General features: G+C 44.3%; 1 protein-coding gene across 6 annotated transcripts in view; it reads right to left on the bottom strand.

Annotated features, from left to right (window-relative positions):
• TIAM1 (TIAM Rac1 associated GEF 1) overlaps nt 1–14,422 on the bottom strand; it is a 455,872-nt gene that overhangs the window by 159,975 nt on the left and 281,475 nt on the right. For all 6 annotated transcript variants that reach the window (XM_070455141.1, XM_070455140.1, XM_070455136.1 and 3 more), the window contains one exon: nt 6,998–7,175. The gene's annotated coding sequence lies outside the window, so the exon portion shown is untranslated. The remainder of the gene's footprint in view (nt 1–6,997; nt 7,176–14,422) is intronic.

The raw sequence follows: 14,422 nt of genomic DNA on the forward strand, positions 1-14,422 counted from the left end.
TAACCCTTATCATTTACTTATAACAAACCAAAAAAACCTGGCTGATACTTTACATTTACACAGTCTTTATTTGTTTCTCTGAGTCTGAAAGCAACTTTGGGCAGAAAGTGGCTTACACTTCTTTTTTGAAGTCTCTACCGAGAGGGCTTCCCTGGTAGCTCAGAAGGTAAAAGAATCTGCCTGCAATGCAGGAGACCTGGATTCGATCACTGGGTTGGGAAGATCCCCTGGAGAAGGAAATGACAACCCACTCCAATTATTCCTCCCTGGGAAAATTCCATGGACAGAAGAGCCTGGCTGGGCTACAATGGGGTTGCAAAGAGTCAGACACATCTGAGTGATGAACACTCACACTCATAGAGACTATAAGTGTTCCACGCGTGATAAGGAGTCAAAAAATGCTCATGCACTTTAGAAACAAAAGTACAAGGTAGTGATGAGTACTGAGCCAACATAATCACCACACAGTTGCTAGAAAAGAGGGGAGAGATGAAGGGGGGAGAGATGAAGGGCGAGAGGACAGGCTGAGATGCACAAACTGGGCTAGAAACTGAAAAGCAGGGGCTTGCCCTGGCGGTCTGGTGGTTAAGACCTCGCCTTCCAACGCAGGGGGTGGGGTTTTGATCCTTGGTCACCGAGCTAGGATCCCACCGGCCTCTGAAGCCAAAAGAAACAAAAGGTAAAACAGAAGAAATATTGTAACAAATTCAAGTTTATAATAAACTCAATTTGTAACAACTTGAAAAGCAGAGCATCAGAATACAAGTACTTGATGGCAAGCTAGAAAATGTTACCATTTTTAAACTCACTCAACTCCCCATTGACTTCCTTATGGAAAATATTAGCGGCCCCAAACAGCCTGCATTTGCAGAGGGTAGTTAGTGGAGGCATGTTAAGCAGGAGGTGGTGGGCAAGACTTTAACACAGGAACAACTGTCCCAATTCAAGCCTCAGATCTTAAACTCTCTTTCCAGTCCTCTAGGATACAGCTTCCGGCTTCCCCACAGCCTTTGTTCATGCTCTTTCCGTGGCCTCCAACTCTCCAGCCTCAGGCACCTACACCTGGCTCGCTCTTTCCAGATCTTGACTCCAGCGAGAAAGGGATCTAAAAGATCTAAAAGAGATCTTTCCTGGTATCTCTATCCAAAATGACCCCTCAGAGCTCAACACTTCTCATCCCTCTTCTTTGCTTCCCGCTCCCCTTAACATTTGTCAGAATTGTCTCAAAAAATGCTTTTCATTTACTTATATTTTTCATTCGATATCTTTCCCCACTAGAACCTAAGCATCAGGGAGGCTGAAAGTTTGTCTCGTGTATCGCTATATTCTCAGTGCCTAAAACATTGCCTGAAAAATAGTAGGTGCCCAGTAGAATGAATGAATGACAAAATTTAATCTAGAATGTAAAAACACACACTCACACAACTGCAAGAGAAAAGAGATGAGGGTGTTGGCATAATGTGAACTAGAGAAAAGATACACTGGCCTTAAAAATGCCAGCTCTTCTACATCAGAGTGCCTAGAAAATCCAGTCTGTGTGCTGTTCTCTAGGTCCCTTCCACCTGCACACCAGCGTAGGTCTCTCATCCCAGGCCACTGGGTTTAGGATCACCCTGATTCTGTGAACTGAGTTGATGGGTTCAGCCTGCCCTGCTCCGCTGTTCTCTCCAACCTTCAATCACCTAGGCAGAGACTCAAGGCCTTGCCTTTGTCTCATTTCACTTAATTCCTACATCCCTCCTCCTTTTTGGAGGTTTAGGAAAGGGGGTTGGTGTTGAGAGAGTACCTCTCCTTCTTGTCGGGGACACAGCTCAGGACTGAGCAGCCTGAGATGATCCCGAGAAAATTCAGGCGAAGGAGACAAAGCAACATGATGGGGAGGTGTCACTTAAAGAAGAAGGAGTCAAAAAAAATCGAGAGATTCTTAGGGTCAGAGACCAAGGACACTAGAGAGAGGATGAATTCTCCATTCTTCCCAACACCATGATCTTGCTCCTTAAGTCATCAGTTAAACTTTTCACAGTAACTTCCTTTAAATCCCATCAAAGTAAATGCACAGCAGAAGAGTAAAAAAGTACTCCCATCAAAATAAATGCACAGTGAAAATACTTAAAGGAACTTTATCAATCAGTACAGGCAGCACTACGTACAGCAGACAAGACATGGAAGCAGCCTAAAGGTGCATTGCCAGATGAATGGGTCGATGTGGCAGATATGTACAATGGAACACTACTCAGCCATAAAAAGAATGGCATAATGCCATTTGCAGCAACACGGATAGACCTAGAGATTATTATACTAAAGGAAGTAAGCCAGACAAAGACAAGTATTATATATTATTGCCTATATGCTGAATATGAAAAAAAAAAGAACATACAAATGAAATTATTTACAAAACAGAAATAGACACAGAAAATAAACCTATGGTTACCAAAGGGGATAGGAGGGAAGAGATAAATTAGGAGTTTTAGATGAATATAAACACATTACTATACATAAAACAGTTAACCAACAAGGACCTGCTGAATAGCACAGGGAACTATATTCAATATTTTGATACAATCTTCAAGGGGAAAGAATCTGAAAAGTAATATAACTGTACCACTATGCTGTACACCTTAAACTAACACAATTTAACACAATTAAAATAAAAAGTACAGTCATTAGGGTGGTTCATAGATACATCAGATAGGTGGTTCTTTTTCAGGGACTGCTTTTATTGATTTATTACCCTTACTAAGCCTTATGTAATAAAATGATATAAAACTATTTACACCTTTTGGAAAAAAGTGTCAAATCCCTGGCGTTGGTAGTTTGCGGAAATTAAGTAAAATGCAACCGTTAAGGGAAGCTAGATGAAGAATATGTTTACTGTGTTCAATTTCCTGTGGCTCTATAATTATTTCAAAATAAAAACTTAAAGCCATCACTCACTGGGAGGTTCTGGTTAACAGAAATGTTTGTTCAAAAGTGACGATGCTGCCAAATGAAGGTTTTTTGAATCCTCTTTTTCAACAAATTATGCAATAAGAAAATAGGCACATACTGGGCATTATCTAGCACAATGTCATCGGGAAACAGACAGCAAACACAAAACAAGGGTCCAAAGTGAGACTCAGCAGAGACGAAGGGTGGATTAAGTAGGGACAGGGCTTCTGTCTTTAATACAGCAGTGAACAAAACTGAAATACTATTTATAGTACCTGGTGCCAGCCAAGATGAAGTCAGACACAGTGGCTGGTCTTTCTTTCAATGATAAAGATTAAAAAAACTCTGAACCAAAGTAAAAAGCAACTACCTGAGGATTCCAAAGAGTAAGCAAAAGCAGGTAAGTTGGGGATGGGAATCAAACCCGGAAGACAAACAAGGACTTCCCTGGTGCTTCAGTGGTGAAGAATCCACTCGCCAGTGCAGGGAACACGGGTTCAATACCTGCTCTGGGACGATCCCACCGGCAGAGGGGCAGCTAAGCCAGCATAGCACACCTAGAGGGCAAGCCCCCACTTGTGGGAACCAGCAGTGAGGACCCCATGCAGCCAAAAATAAACAAGCAAGCAAGCAAAACTGAAGGAGCCACTCTAACAAGAGTGAGCTTCCCATTCGGCTTTTATTATGCTCATTTCCCTTCCAGCCTTGCATGGAGGGTGAGCACACAGTCCGTGCATGCACGCTGGGTCGCTTCAGTCGTGTCCAGCTCTTGGCGACCCCAAGGACTGTAACCTGCCATGACCCCATGGACTGTAGCCTACTGGGCTCCTCCGCCCTCAGGATTCTCCAGACAAGAATACTGGAGTGGGTGACCACACCCTCCTCCAGGGGATCTTCCTGACCCAGGGACTGAACCCTCAGCTCTTACGTCTCCCACTGGCAGGCAAGTTGCTTACCACTGGTGCCACCTAGGAAGCCTGAGCACTTATCTAGCCGTGACAAAAGCAGCAAAACCCACAAGACATGCCCTGTCGTTCTAGCCAAAGAAATCGAGCCTGGTGGTCCCTGCAAGCCAGAGGGTGAGGGCAATCTCAGACAAGACAGAGCTGGAGGAAGCACATCAGCTGGTGTCGTGTGTCAATCTACTCAGGTCCCAGGCTCACCCCTCAGGTACATGTGCCTGGGACTGACCCAAAGAGAGGCAGCAAAGGCTTGGAGAACTGAGCTATCATGTAAAACACAGCTCACCTCCCAGTCTAACTCCCAACTGGTGCATGTGTGGGACAAAGCCACAACTTTGGGGCAAAGGCTTTGAAAACTGAACTGACATCAGACGTACCACCCACAGGAGGTCAAACAGAACTTGCCACCTGAACCTAGCCAGGTTGACTGCTTACTAAAATAGGAGAAAAAAAGAAAATTCAAATTCTCCAGATGATTTTAACAGGACCTAGATTCTCCCAATGTAATATTCGAAAGTGTCCACACTGCACCCCAAAGAATCAGGAAAATCTAACCAGTTCTCAGGGGAAACGACAATCAATAGATATCAACCCCAAAGTAACCCAGATGTTAGAATTATCAAGCTTTTAAAGCAACTAGTATAACTGTGTTGTCTGAGTAATGGTAAACACTCTTGAAATAAATGAAAATTTTAACTGCTTGGAATGTCTATGCAAGATCACCGTGAACACCAATTATTGTGAATGAGTGGAGAAAGAGAATACAAATTAAAAAGAAAGGTAAAATATTTTTTAATTTGATCCAAAATACAAAATGTAAGCTGCATTTTTTAATCATCAGATGTGACATTTTCTTGGTATGGCATGAGAACACATTCCAGTTAACAGAAACTCACCCATGGTCAAGGTCTCTGGGTAGAAAGAACAAAGAAAAATACTCCTGTAACTACAGATTGTTCAGAGGAAAAAAGGGGGAAAGAAAGAAGATACAAGGGCAACAGGAAAGAACCTCATCACCTTGCAGACTAAGGAGGTTATAATAATGCTTTTAGGGTTTAGGATGTCTAATTCCCTAGAGAGACCAGAAGTTCAAGCAGCACTCCAGACAGCAAAATGCCCCACCCTTTGGCTGAACAACAGGAAAGCTCCACATGATTAAAGCCCAGCCTTGTGGGTCAGCTTGCTGGGGCTTGCCCTGTTCAGAAGCAGATACTCAAAAAGATAATTACATTATTAGGGTCAATCACCTCTGGAGCAAAACTCTTATTCACAGGAAGGAAAAACATATTTGAGATGCACATCCAAGATGCTGGCTTCGAGGAGATCAAAATTCTAGGATGTTAATATTTTACCTTCTTTCTCTCTCATAAACACACACACATGAAGAGGAAGGGCGGGACAGAGACACACACAGAGAATGTACAGACCTTTAAAAATGTAAAAATTTTTAAAGTTAGCATCCTAGACGGAGATTATGGGGTAATTTAATTTCCAAAAGTATACTTTTCTTTTCATATTTTCCAAAGCCACTACACTAAAGCTATAATTCACTGTTCTGGCCATGCGGCACGTGAGGTCTTAGTTCTCTGATCAGGGATAGAACCTGCACTCCCTGCGGAGGAAGCACAGAACCTTGACTGACTGCCAGGCAGGTCCCTTACCTAGAATTCAGTTACGGGAAAGAAAAAAAGAAATGCGCTAAGTCCCAAGGTTTCCTAGATAACTCTTGGAGAGTGAGGATGGGGACACCAGGCTGACAGCTACAGCAGGAAAGCACCAAACCCAAACTTAGAGCAGATGACTTGGGAAAATTGCCTACGATAAAGAAGAAAATACTACCGAGCTTGGACTTAACCGTCCTTTCTCAACACGCCAACAGCACTCTACTTCATCTCCTCCCATCCCGTCTGCAGCGTGGTTGTTATTCACACACTTGTCTTTCTTTGCATGTACCCCTTCTGATTTTATTACAATCTCCCGATGGCAGGGACCATGACTTACTCATTATCATATTGGCCATCTGAATGAACTAAAGTTTTAGTACTGCTTATTTCAATGGGATGTTCATCTCTCATATTGTCTATAACAAGAATATTTCAAAAATATACAACATTAGAGCCCATAAGTGGGCACAAGGTGACCCAACTTATATTCAAGTCAAAGTTAACTATTAAAGCAAGGTTTCTCTTGTTGGTAAGGGTGCTGTGGAATATGAACATAAGGCATCTAATGATGTATCTAAATTATAATTGTTAATAATAAAATTTTTCACTCCCTCCCAAGGTATTTAAGAACTTATTAAAATAAACGTAATGATTACCCTTCTATGATTTGAAAACAGACCTCCAAAATTGCAGGAGAAAGGATGAAATGTATTTATTTCAAAGTTAAATTTGAAGCAAAAATCACAAGACAACAGATTGCAAATTTAAAATTAGAGTCTAGTGGGAGGGCTTGGTTTCAAGCCTGTTTTTTCCCTACTGGAGGCTGAGCCTGAAGACAGGGTAGCGGGGTTGGGGAGTGGTGAGGGAGAGAGCTAAGATTAAACTGAGACAAAGTTCTGAAAGTTTTAGCTAAATCTTTACAAACCCATGAAAAGCATTTTGCCAAGTCACACACAAATACCCCTAACACAGGAGACTAAACAGGAAAGTTTTGCAACAAATAAAAGATGATCTTTGATTTAGAAAGATTATTATTTTGACTGCATTTATTTCACTTTTTTAAAAGATTATCCAAATCAGAAACAAAACATATCATTGTTCTGAAGTAAGATTTTTGAAGCTAGGTTTGACTTTTTCAAACATAATCCCATCTAAAGATGGTAAAGCTTGAGAATAAATTTCAAAGATCCCTGAGGGCAATTCACAGGGGGAAAAAGATAGGTACCTGCTTTTTCTTTCTTTCTTTTTTTTTTAAGTTTTAATGCTAATACTTTTGCGTTGCTAGATGGGCGTAACCTTAATCCAAAAAAGTGAGTCCAAATGCTTTTTCCCACAAGCTACATACACCATGGCAATGCTATGGTATCTGTCTCACCACCTCTGAAGCATTACGTTTAATTCATGGAGGCATACACAGGCTCAAGCACACATTCACAAACTTACCTTACAAGGCAACAACGGTTCCCAGCCCAACTTGCCCCAAGAGCACTGTGGCATTTAGCTATGGAGCCTGGTGATGGTGTCAGGATGAGCAGTGACGGTGGCTGGGAAGCGTCTCAGCACCTGCTCCTGGAGGTGGCCATCACAGTCCCATCTGCGTCTACGCAGCTGTACCGAAAACCTGGAGAGGGCAGAAAAAGGAAAGCCGCTATTCAGCCAGAACACAGGAAATGGGAATTTTCCATCAAACCCATTTACATAAACTCTCCAACATCCATTTCGTGTGAAATAGCACACCCCAGATCAAACAATCCAACATTTAGCTACAGGTCTAAAATGACAGGCATAAATCCATAAATACAAGCATATTTACATTTACAATAATAAATCACTCTACAAACTCAGTAACGTTTTACCATTTTAATCTGTCTCTACAGATGAAGGTATCACGTAGCAGAAATCCATCCCAGTGGAATGGTTTCATGGTTCCTCTTCTTTTTAAAGTGTTATTGGAGGACAGATGCTTTACAATGTTGTGTTAATCTCTGCTGTGGAGCCATGATCAAAAACATATCAAACTACATGCTGGACAAGGCAGGGAGAAAAGGGGTGTTGGTGGGTGGAAATGTAGACTGGGGCAGCCACTGTGGGGAACAGCATGGAGTTTCCTTAAAAAACTAAAACCAGAACTACCATACGACCCAGCAATCCCACTCCTGGGCACAGACTTGGAGAAAACCATAATTCCAAAAGGTAGCTACACCCCTACACTCCTGATTCCCTTTGAATCTTTCAAACGTCTCAACAAACAGATATGAGTGACAGGAAATCAGGGAGTCTCGTTACTCTCAAAGCAGAGCTATAGCTATCACATAAGTTGAAGAAAATGCTAAAAGACAGTAAAACAAAAGACCAAATTCAATATGATAGACCTTCTCATCATATACACGAGGTATTTCTTTTCAAAATAAGGTCCACGAACAAAGATTGTGAGTGGTCTTTGTTTTCTAAACCCCGGCTTCTGGTGAGACTGGAGATGCTAAGACAGGACAGGGGCTTCTAATGGCTCAGTGGCAAAGAATCTGCCTGCCAAGGCAGGAGATGCAGGTTCAATCCCTGGGTCAGGAAGATCTCCTGGAGAAGCAAATGGCAACCCACTCCAGTATTCTTGCCTAGAAAATTCCACGGACAGAGGAGCCTGGTGAACTACAGTCCACGGTGCCGCAAAAGAGTCAGACACAACTTAGTGACTAAACTATAAGACAGGAGAAAGACCCGAGGGCTTCCTGGGGGTGGCTGCCTCTCATTCCTCTCGTACAGATCACTCTTGTGAGGCTGCCCACGACTAGCACCTTAACTGGCAGCCTCATTAAGGTGGAACTCAAGATGACAACAGCTCGCAGAGCAACACAGAGGAACTCGCCGACTGCTGTGGACGGTGGGCACATCAAGACAGCAAATAAATATCCATATCCACAGGAGATAGCATAGTGAGTGAAGTTACCGGTCACCCTGTCTTGGGAAGTATGCTCCTTCGCTGTGAACCCGGTGACTCACGCTTGCCAGGAACGGAACATGAGTTCTCAGCAATGCGCCACCATTACCCTACAGTATATGTCCTTGCCCTCCCTCCCCCACTGCCGTTCTGTTCCCTCTCTTTTCCCAGGCATCCTCCTTAAGCCACTCTCTGCGAAGTTTTACATTTTCAAAGCGGTTCCTGAATTGCTTGGGAACTGGCAGAAATTAATAAGCAACAGCCCATTTATATTGAAATGGACTCATTACAGTGCCAGCTGCCAATAATTTGCAAGGGATGGATTCTTGCTGGCAAACCGGGCCTGCAGGCGGCTGTCCTCCACCTGCACATGTAGGCTGATAATGCATTTTTTATACTTAAAAAAAAAAGTACATATTCTGCTACCAGAACTGAAATGTTTCTCTATTACAGTCTTCTATTCCCTGAGCAGAAAAATGCTATGGGGAAGAGAGTGAAAGTTATCAGGCATTGTTTAAAAAATACGTAGGAAGACAAAACCCAGTCCATCTGGGATCTGGGATCTATTTGTCCCCCCGATTCTGATGGAAAAAGTATTTTGACCTGTGGAACTGACCCCATGATGTAAACAGATGAAGAGAACATATTTGTTCTTTGTGATCAGCAGATATGCTAAGGTTGCAACAAGTCACCAAGGATTCAATCTGTATCAAGTACTCAGAGTGGATTGATTAATTCCACCATGGGCTTGTGAATATACACCACAACAACCTGAGAACCACCAGGAGTCCAGGTTTTCTTTAAGAGCCATGAAGAAGCCACCTTCAACAGGAGGTAGACAGGCTTCCCTGGAGGCTCAGTGGTAAAGAATCTGCCTGCCAATGCAGGAGACACAGGTTTGAGCCCAGGTCTGGGAAGATTCCACAAGCAACTGAGCCCGTGTGTCACCTAGCGAGCCCACGAGCCGCAGCTACTGAAGCCCGCACGCCCTAGAAGCCACGCTCCACAGTAAGGGAAGCCCCTGCAAGGAGGAACCCGCACACCACAGGTAGGAAGCAGCCCCCGCCCACTGCAACTGGAGAGAAGCCGGCGCCGCAATAAGGTCCCAGCACAGCCAAAGACAAATACAAGCAAGCGGCAGGAAAACAGCTAACGCAGTGATGGGAGTTTGAGCCTGGAGTCCCTGCATGCATCAATCACGTCAAAACTCAGCTTTGTCACTTACTTACAAGGTGATTTGCAGCAAACACTAATTATCAGTTTACCCCTCTACAAATAGGGACAAGAATTCCTAAACCATTCTATCGAAATAAGTATTAAATGACACCATCTATGTGGCATGATTATTTCAGTGCCTACTCCTTGGTCAGTTCTCAATAAAAATACCAGATTCTTTTCACTGTTATGCAACATTTGTAAACCATAAGGAAGATGCTACAAGAAGGGCCACTATTAAGGGGAATTCCTTAAAACATGGTACCTAACTCACTGAAATCGGGTCTACAGTCTAAGTTGGATGAAACCGATCACCTCAAATGTGTCATGAGACCAAAGGGGAATTAATTAACCCAGCTGGAAGACGTGATTGACTCAATTTGCCACAGTGCACACACACACGCAAACCACACTGACAAGATCTGGCAGGACCAGTTGGACAGCTTGCATTGCATTAAGATGACCCCCACTGAAGTGAACGATAAATGTGCCAAGTTTTACAGTCTCATTCTGAGTCATCTCAACTCATAAAGTCAATTTCTGCATCAGGTGTCAAATAACCAGTTTTCACAGGGAAGTGACGGTGCTGGAGAAGGGAAGGGAATTAACCAAGCTAATCCCAGGCTTCAAACACCTCAAAAATACACAGGGCTCAGAAGTGTCATCACTCCAACCCAAGACGAAATATGACAATGTCAGAAATACTGTGTCCATGGCAGTTAATCCATGGCTTTCCCTAAAACATCTGCCACACCAAAACTTTCTTTTTCACCTCAGAAAACACTCATGAGAGGCATCCTGTCACTTTTAAGTTCTTGCAAGTTCCAGGAATCAAATGTACAGAGGAAAGGATATTGTACTTGCCATCAAAATACCCACATCTACACCCCAAGCTCTATTATTTACTAACTTATGTGAGCTTGGGCAAGCAAACTACCCACTCCAAAACTTAATAGGAAAAATAAGGATGCATAATATTATCTGCTTTACTTAACATCTACCTGAAAAGGTTGTTTTAAAACAGAAAATAGAGATTCAACTTGAAACAGTATAAACTATAGAAGACTACAGAAGTAAGTTCATTCTTACTCTGTTCATGAATAAGTGTCCCCAAAGTGTTTCATAATTACTAAATGAATGAGAGTCAGAACATTTCCCTTCAACCTGAAACTTAAAGTGGGATGGGAGTAGTAGTTTTGGGGTCAAAATCCTAAATGAATCAGAAATCTGGAATATTTTTTATATGCAATAAGCACCAAAAGAATATAGATTTTAGCATTCACATTTAGTCCAAAAATCAGCCTGGGGGAATAGATGGACAGATAAATCTAGGACACTGAAATTTTTTTATTGGTTCAGAAATTAAAGAAAATTCATCAATCATTTTGTTTGCTGACGTTTTTAACTAATATTATATTCGAGCAAGGACTTAGTAGTGACTTCCAAAAATGCATGATCTAAAATCGAATAGGAGAAATTATCACTGGAAAAATAAAAAGGTCCCAAAGATTAAGACAAAGTGCAAGGGAACAGTGCAACAGTGCAAAGTGCAAGGGTAATGAATTTACCTGGATATCAGTTTACCCAGCTAGCTCAATTGGACTGTAAAGTTTTGGTAACAGCCAATCAGATGGGGAAAACAGAGTAGTTGTAAGACTCACAAGGTCCTAATCAAGTGTTCAGAAGAAGGACAAGTATTCTGGGCGCTGAGATCAGACAGGACCTTCCAGCAGCGGTCCTTCGAGGCCGCCGTGGTACAGTGAGCCGTGGTTTTGGTGTTGGTTCTGGCTGTGCTGGGGCCTCACTGCAACGCGTGCGCTTTCTCCGGTTGCAGCGCGTGGGGACTCCTCTCGACTTGCAGTGCACAGGCTTCTGATGCTCTAGAGAGCGCAGACCTGTGGGTTTAGTTGCCCCTGCACCATGTGGGATCTTAATTCCCCAACCAGGGATCAAACCCTGGTCCCCTGCATTGGAAGGCAGATTCTTAATCACTAGACCACCAGGGAAGTCTCTGAGTCATATTTTTAGAACCACATCCTTTCAAAGACAAACTTCATATGACTGTTTCTTGTCTTGATAACTGAGTCAAGAAAAAAAAAAACCACAGTTCAGGGACAGAAAGGCTGAAGAGGTATGATCTTGCTGAGTTGCAGCGGCTGCTTACCAGGAAAACCTCTTGGGACGCACGCTTGCTCTCCAGAGTACTGGGGTGAGGAGGGGTAACTCGAGTGAGATGGGGCCCCGTGCCCAAGGCTGGCTCGTTCTTACTGCCACCTGGCCACCCCTCATCTGGCATAAAGGGACGGTCCCATCGGGAGTGAGCTGGTCCGGCTTGTGTGAGAACTGAGACAAGCACTCCTGAACAGAGGCGGGGAACCCACCTTTCCTGTCCGCTGCACCGTGTGACTACCGGGGGCCCTGGAGCAGGGCCAGGATTCTCCGTGAAAAACCAATCCCTCCACTCAGATGGGGGCTTCCCAGGTGACACAGTGGTAAAGAATCTGCCTGCCAATGCAGGAGACCGGGGTTCGATCCCTGGATCAGGAAGATCCCCTGTGGTAGGAAACGGCCACCCTCTCAGTATTCTTGCCGCCTAGAAAATTCCATGGACAGAGGAGCCTGGTGGGCTACAGTCCATGGGGTCACCAAGAGTTGGACACGGCTGAGCACACGTCTCCCCCCTCATCTCAAAAGAGATGAATGAATCATGACAGGGTTTCCAAATTCCTCCTCCCTACAACTTGGATGAAATGGTTTTAGCCCAACCATGTTTTCCAAGGCGAGTAAAAAATAGACATCCAAATCAGCCAAACAAAATTCCTGAAAGTTCCCCTATCCAAAGACTGCCCTGATTTTGAGCAACTTCTCAGCATATCCAAATGCATCCCAAGGTAACTGGGAAAAAACATGTTCATAGAATTGATATTCTTAAGCCAGCTAAGTCAGTTGGGAAATTTCCCCTAAAATGATAACTTTAATTTTAGAACAGTGAATCTTTGGCAATACTTAACCAACAGGTTCAGCTGGAACAGACATGACTGTGGTTTCCTAGGAGTCAAGGCAGTGCATTGCAAAGTGAAGTAATATATTCTCCCCCGGCTCAGGGAGATCTACCATTTATGGAATGCTTACTATCTGGCTGGCACCGTGTAAGTGACTTTAGACCAAAATACTACTCTCTAAGCTTCCCTCAGTTCTTGGTATTTATCATCTTGAGACTATACTTGGACACGGACAAGTGCCAATGCGTACAACTCAACTCCAGCATTGCATCACCCACTACGAAGTGTTTGGAAACCGCCAGTCCCAAAGGGCAGAGTTACACAGCTGGTCATCAGATCTTTCCAAACACCCCCACACAGCCTGGCTCTGAAAGGGGCTCCAGTGAAGTCCCAGCTTACTGAAATGGATCCGCTTGTTCAGGACAGACCCCAAGAATCATGTAATTTTTCAAGATTCTAAGCAGCAGCATCCCTACTCTGAAGGCATGAAGCTACTGAACCCTCGAGAATTCCACCCAACATTCCAAGAAGAGTGACCACACGACGTGAGAGAGCTCAACTCTGGGCTCCCGGCTCAATTTCAAGTCTGAGTCACATCCAAAACGCACGCCCATGTCATTGTGAGAGAGCATGGAAAAAGCTGATCTCAAAAGAAAAGGGGAATGGAGCTGGCTGACTGCAGCTAACTTCTAATGCTGAAACCCTTCTTTCACGGCTTCACCATGTCATGGCTTAAGAGCTCCTAGTGAGAGAAGAGGTCATCCAGGTTCCCACAGAAGACAGTGAGAGGGGATGATACTGCTGAAACTGTTTCTGTAACTCCTGTGAAACGTATCAGACTTCACCTTACCCTGCACTTCCGAACAATCTTCTTGAAAATACATCAATGCCTGAGTTTGGAAGAGACTGCAACATGCAATCACATCAACCAACATCTTTTCCAAGCCACTCAGCAGACATGACCCCATCTCCCCATCAGCCTCTCCGGGCACATCTCCTGAGATCCCCACGCAAAGTGAGGTAGGGCAGCTGCTCTTTCACCATCCAAGACGAAAGCTCAAGGGGAAAGAATCTGGTTTTCAAGGCAGAAGTTGAACCTTGAACGGAGACAGGGGTGTCTCCATCCTAAAGGACACAGCTTTGGCCTTGAGGGAGCCCTGCAGAGAAAGGGCACCAAAAGAGAAATGATGTTCGTACCCACCAGCGGCTGCCTGCCTCCAAAGACCCTTCCCCAGGCTCATCCAAGAGGACCCAAACGTAGGAAAACTGCCATTTCCGTGATGCTCTCCAGCCCCTAACAACCTGGCCTCTCGTTTCACCTGTTCTCCAGCGGCCAAGAAGGAAGTCTTTCAGACCAAAAGATGGTCAGGACATCAAGCAGTCCTTTATTTCTTCATCAGGAAGCAGAGTGGGACCCGATCATCCCGGCGATTTCACCCCTTCGCCGCCGCACAAGCCGCCACTGTGCGCCCGGGAGCTGCCTTTCCCACTAAGAATGGGAGGATCACTCTGTGAATCAGGCAGTAGCTCCCTGGACTGAGGCCACGCATGCAGGTGGCTGGTGTGGCAACTCTGCCTGCCAGCAAGGAGGGCTGGGACCGTCTTTGTCAGAGGACAGGGGAGAGGCCACCAGGCTGGGGTGCGCCCGACTCATGCTGCTGATCCCCGGCTCTGAGGCTAAAGGGCTCCTGAGAGGGCATCACCCGCCTCCCCCCC

Source organism: Odocoileus virginianus, chromosome 25, assembly GCF_023699985.2.
Source record: "Odocoileus virginianus isolate 20LAN1187 ecotype Illinois chromosome 25, Ovbor_1.2, whole genome shotgun sequence".
In the NCBI taxonomy this organism is placed as follows: Eukaryota; Metazoa; Chordata; class Mammalia; order Artiodactyla; family Cervidae; genus Odocoileus; species Odocoileus virginianus.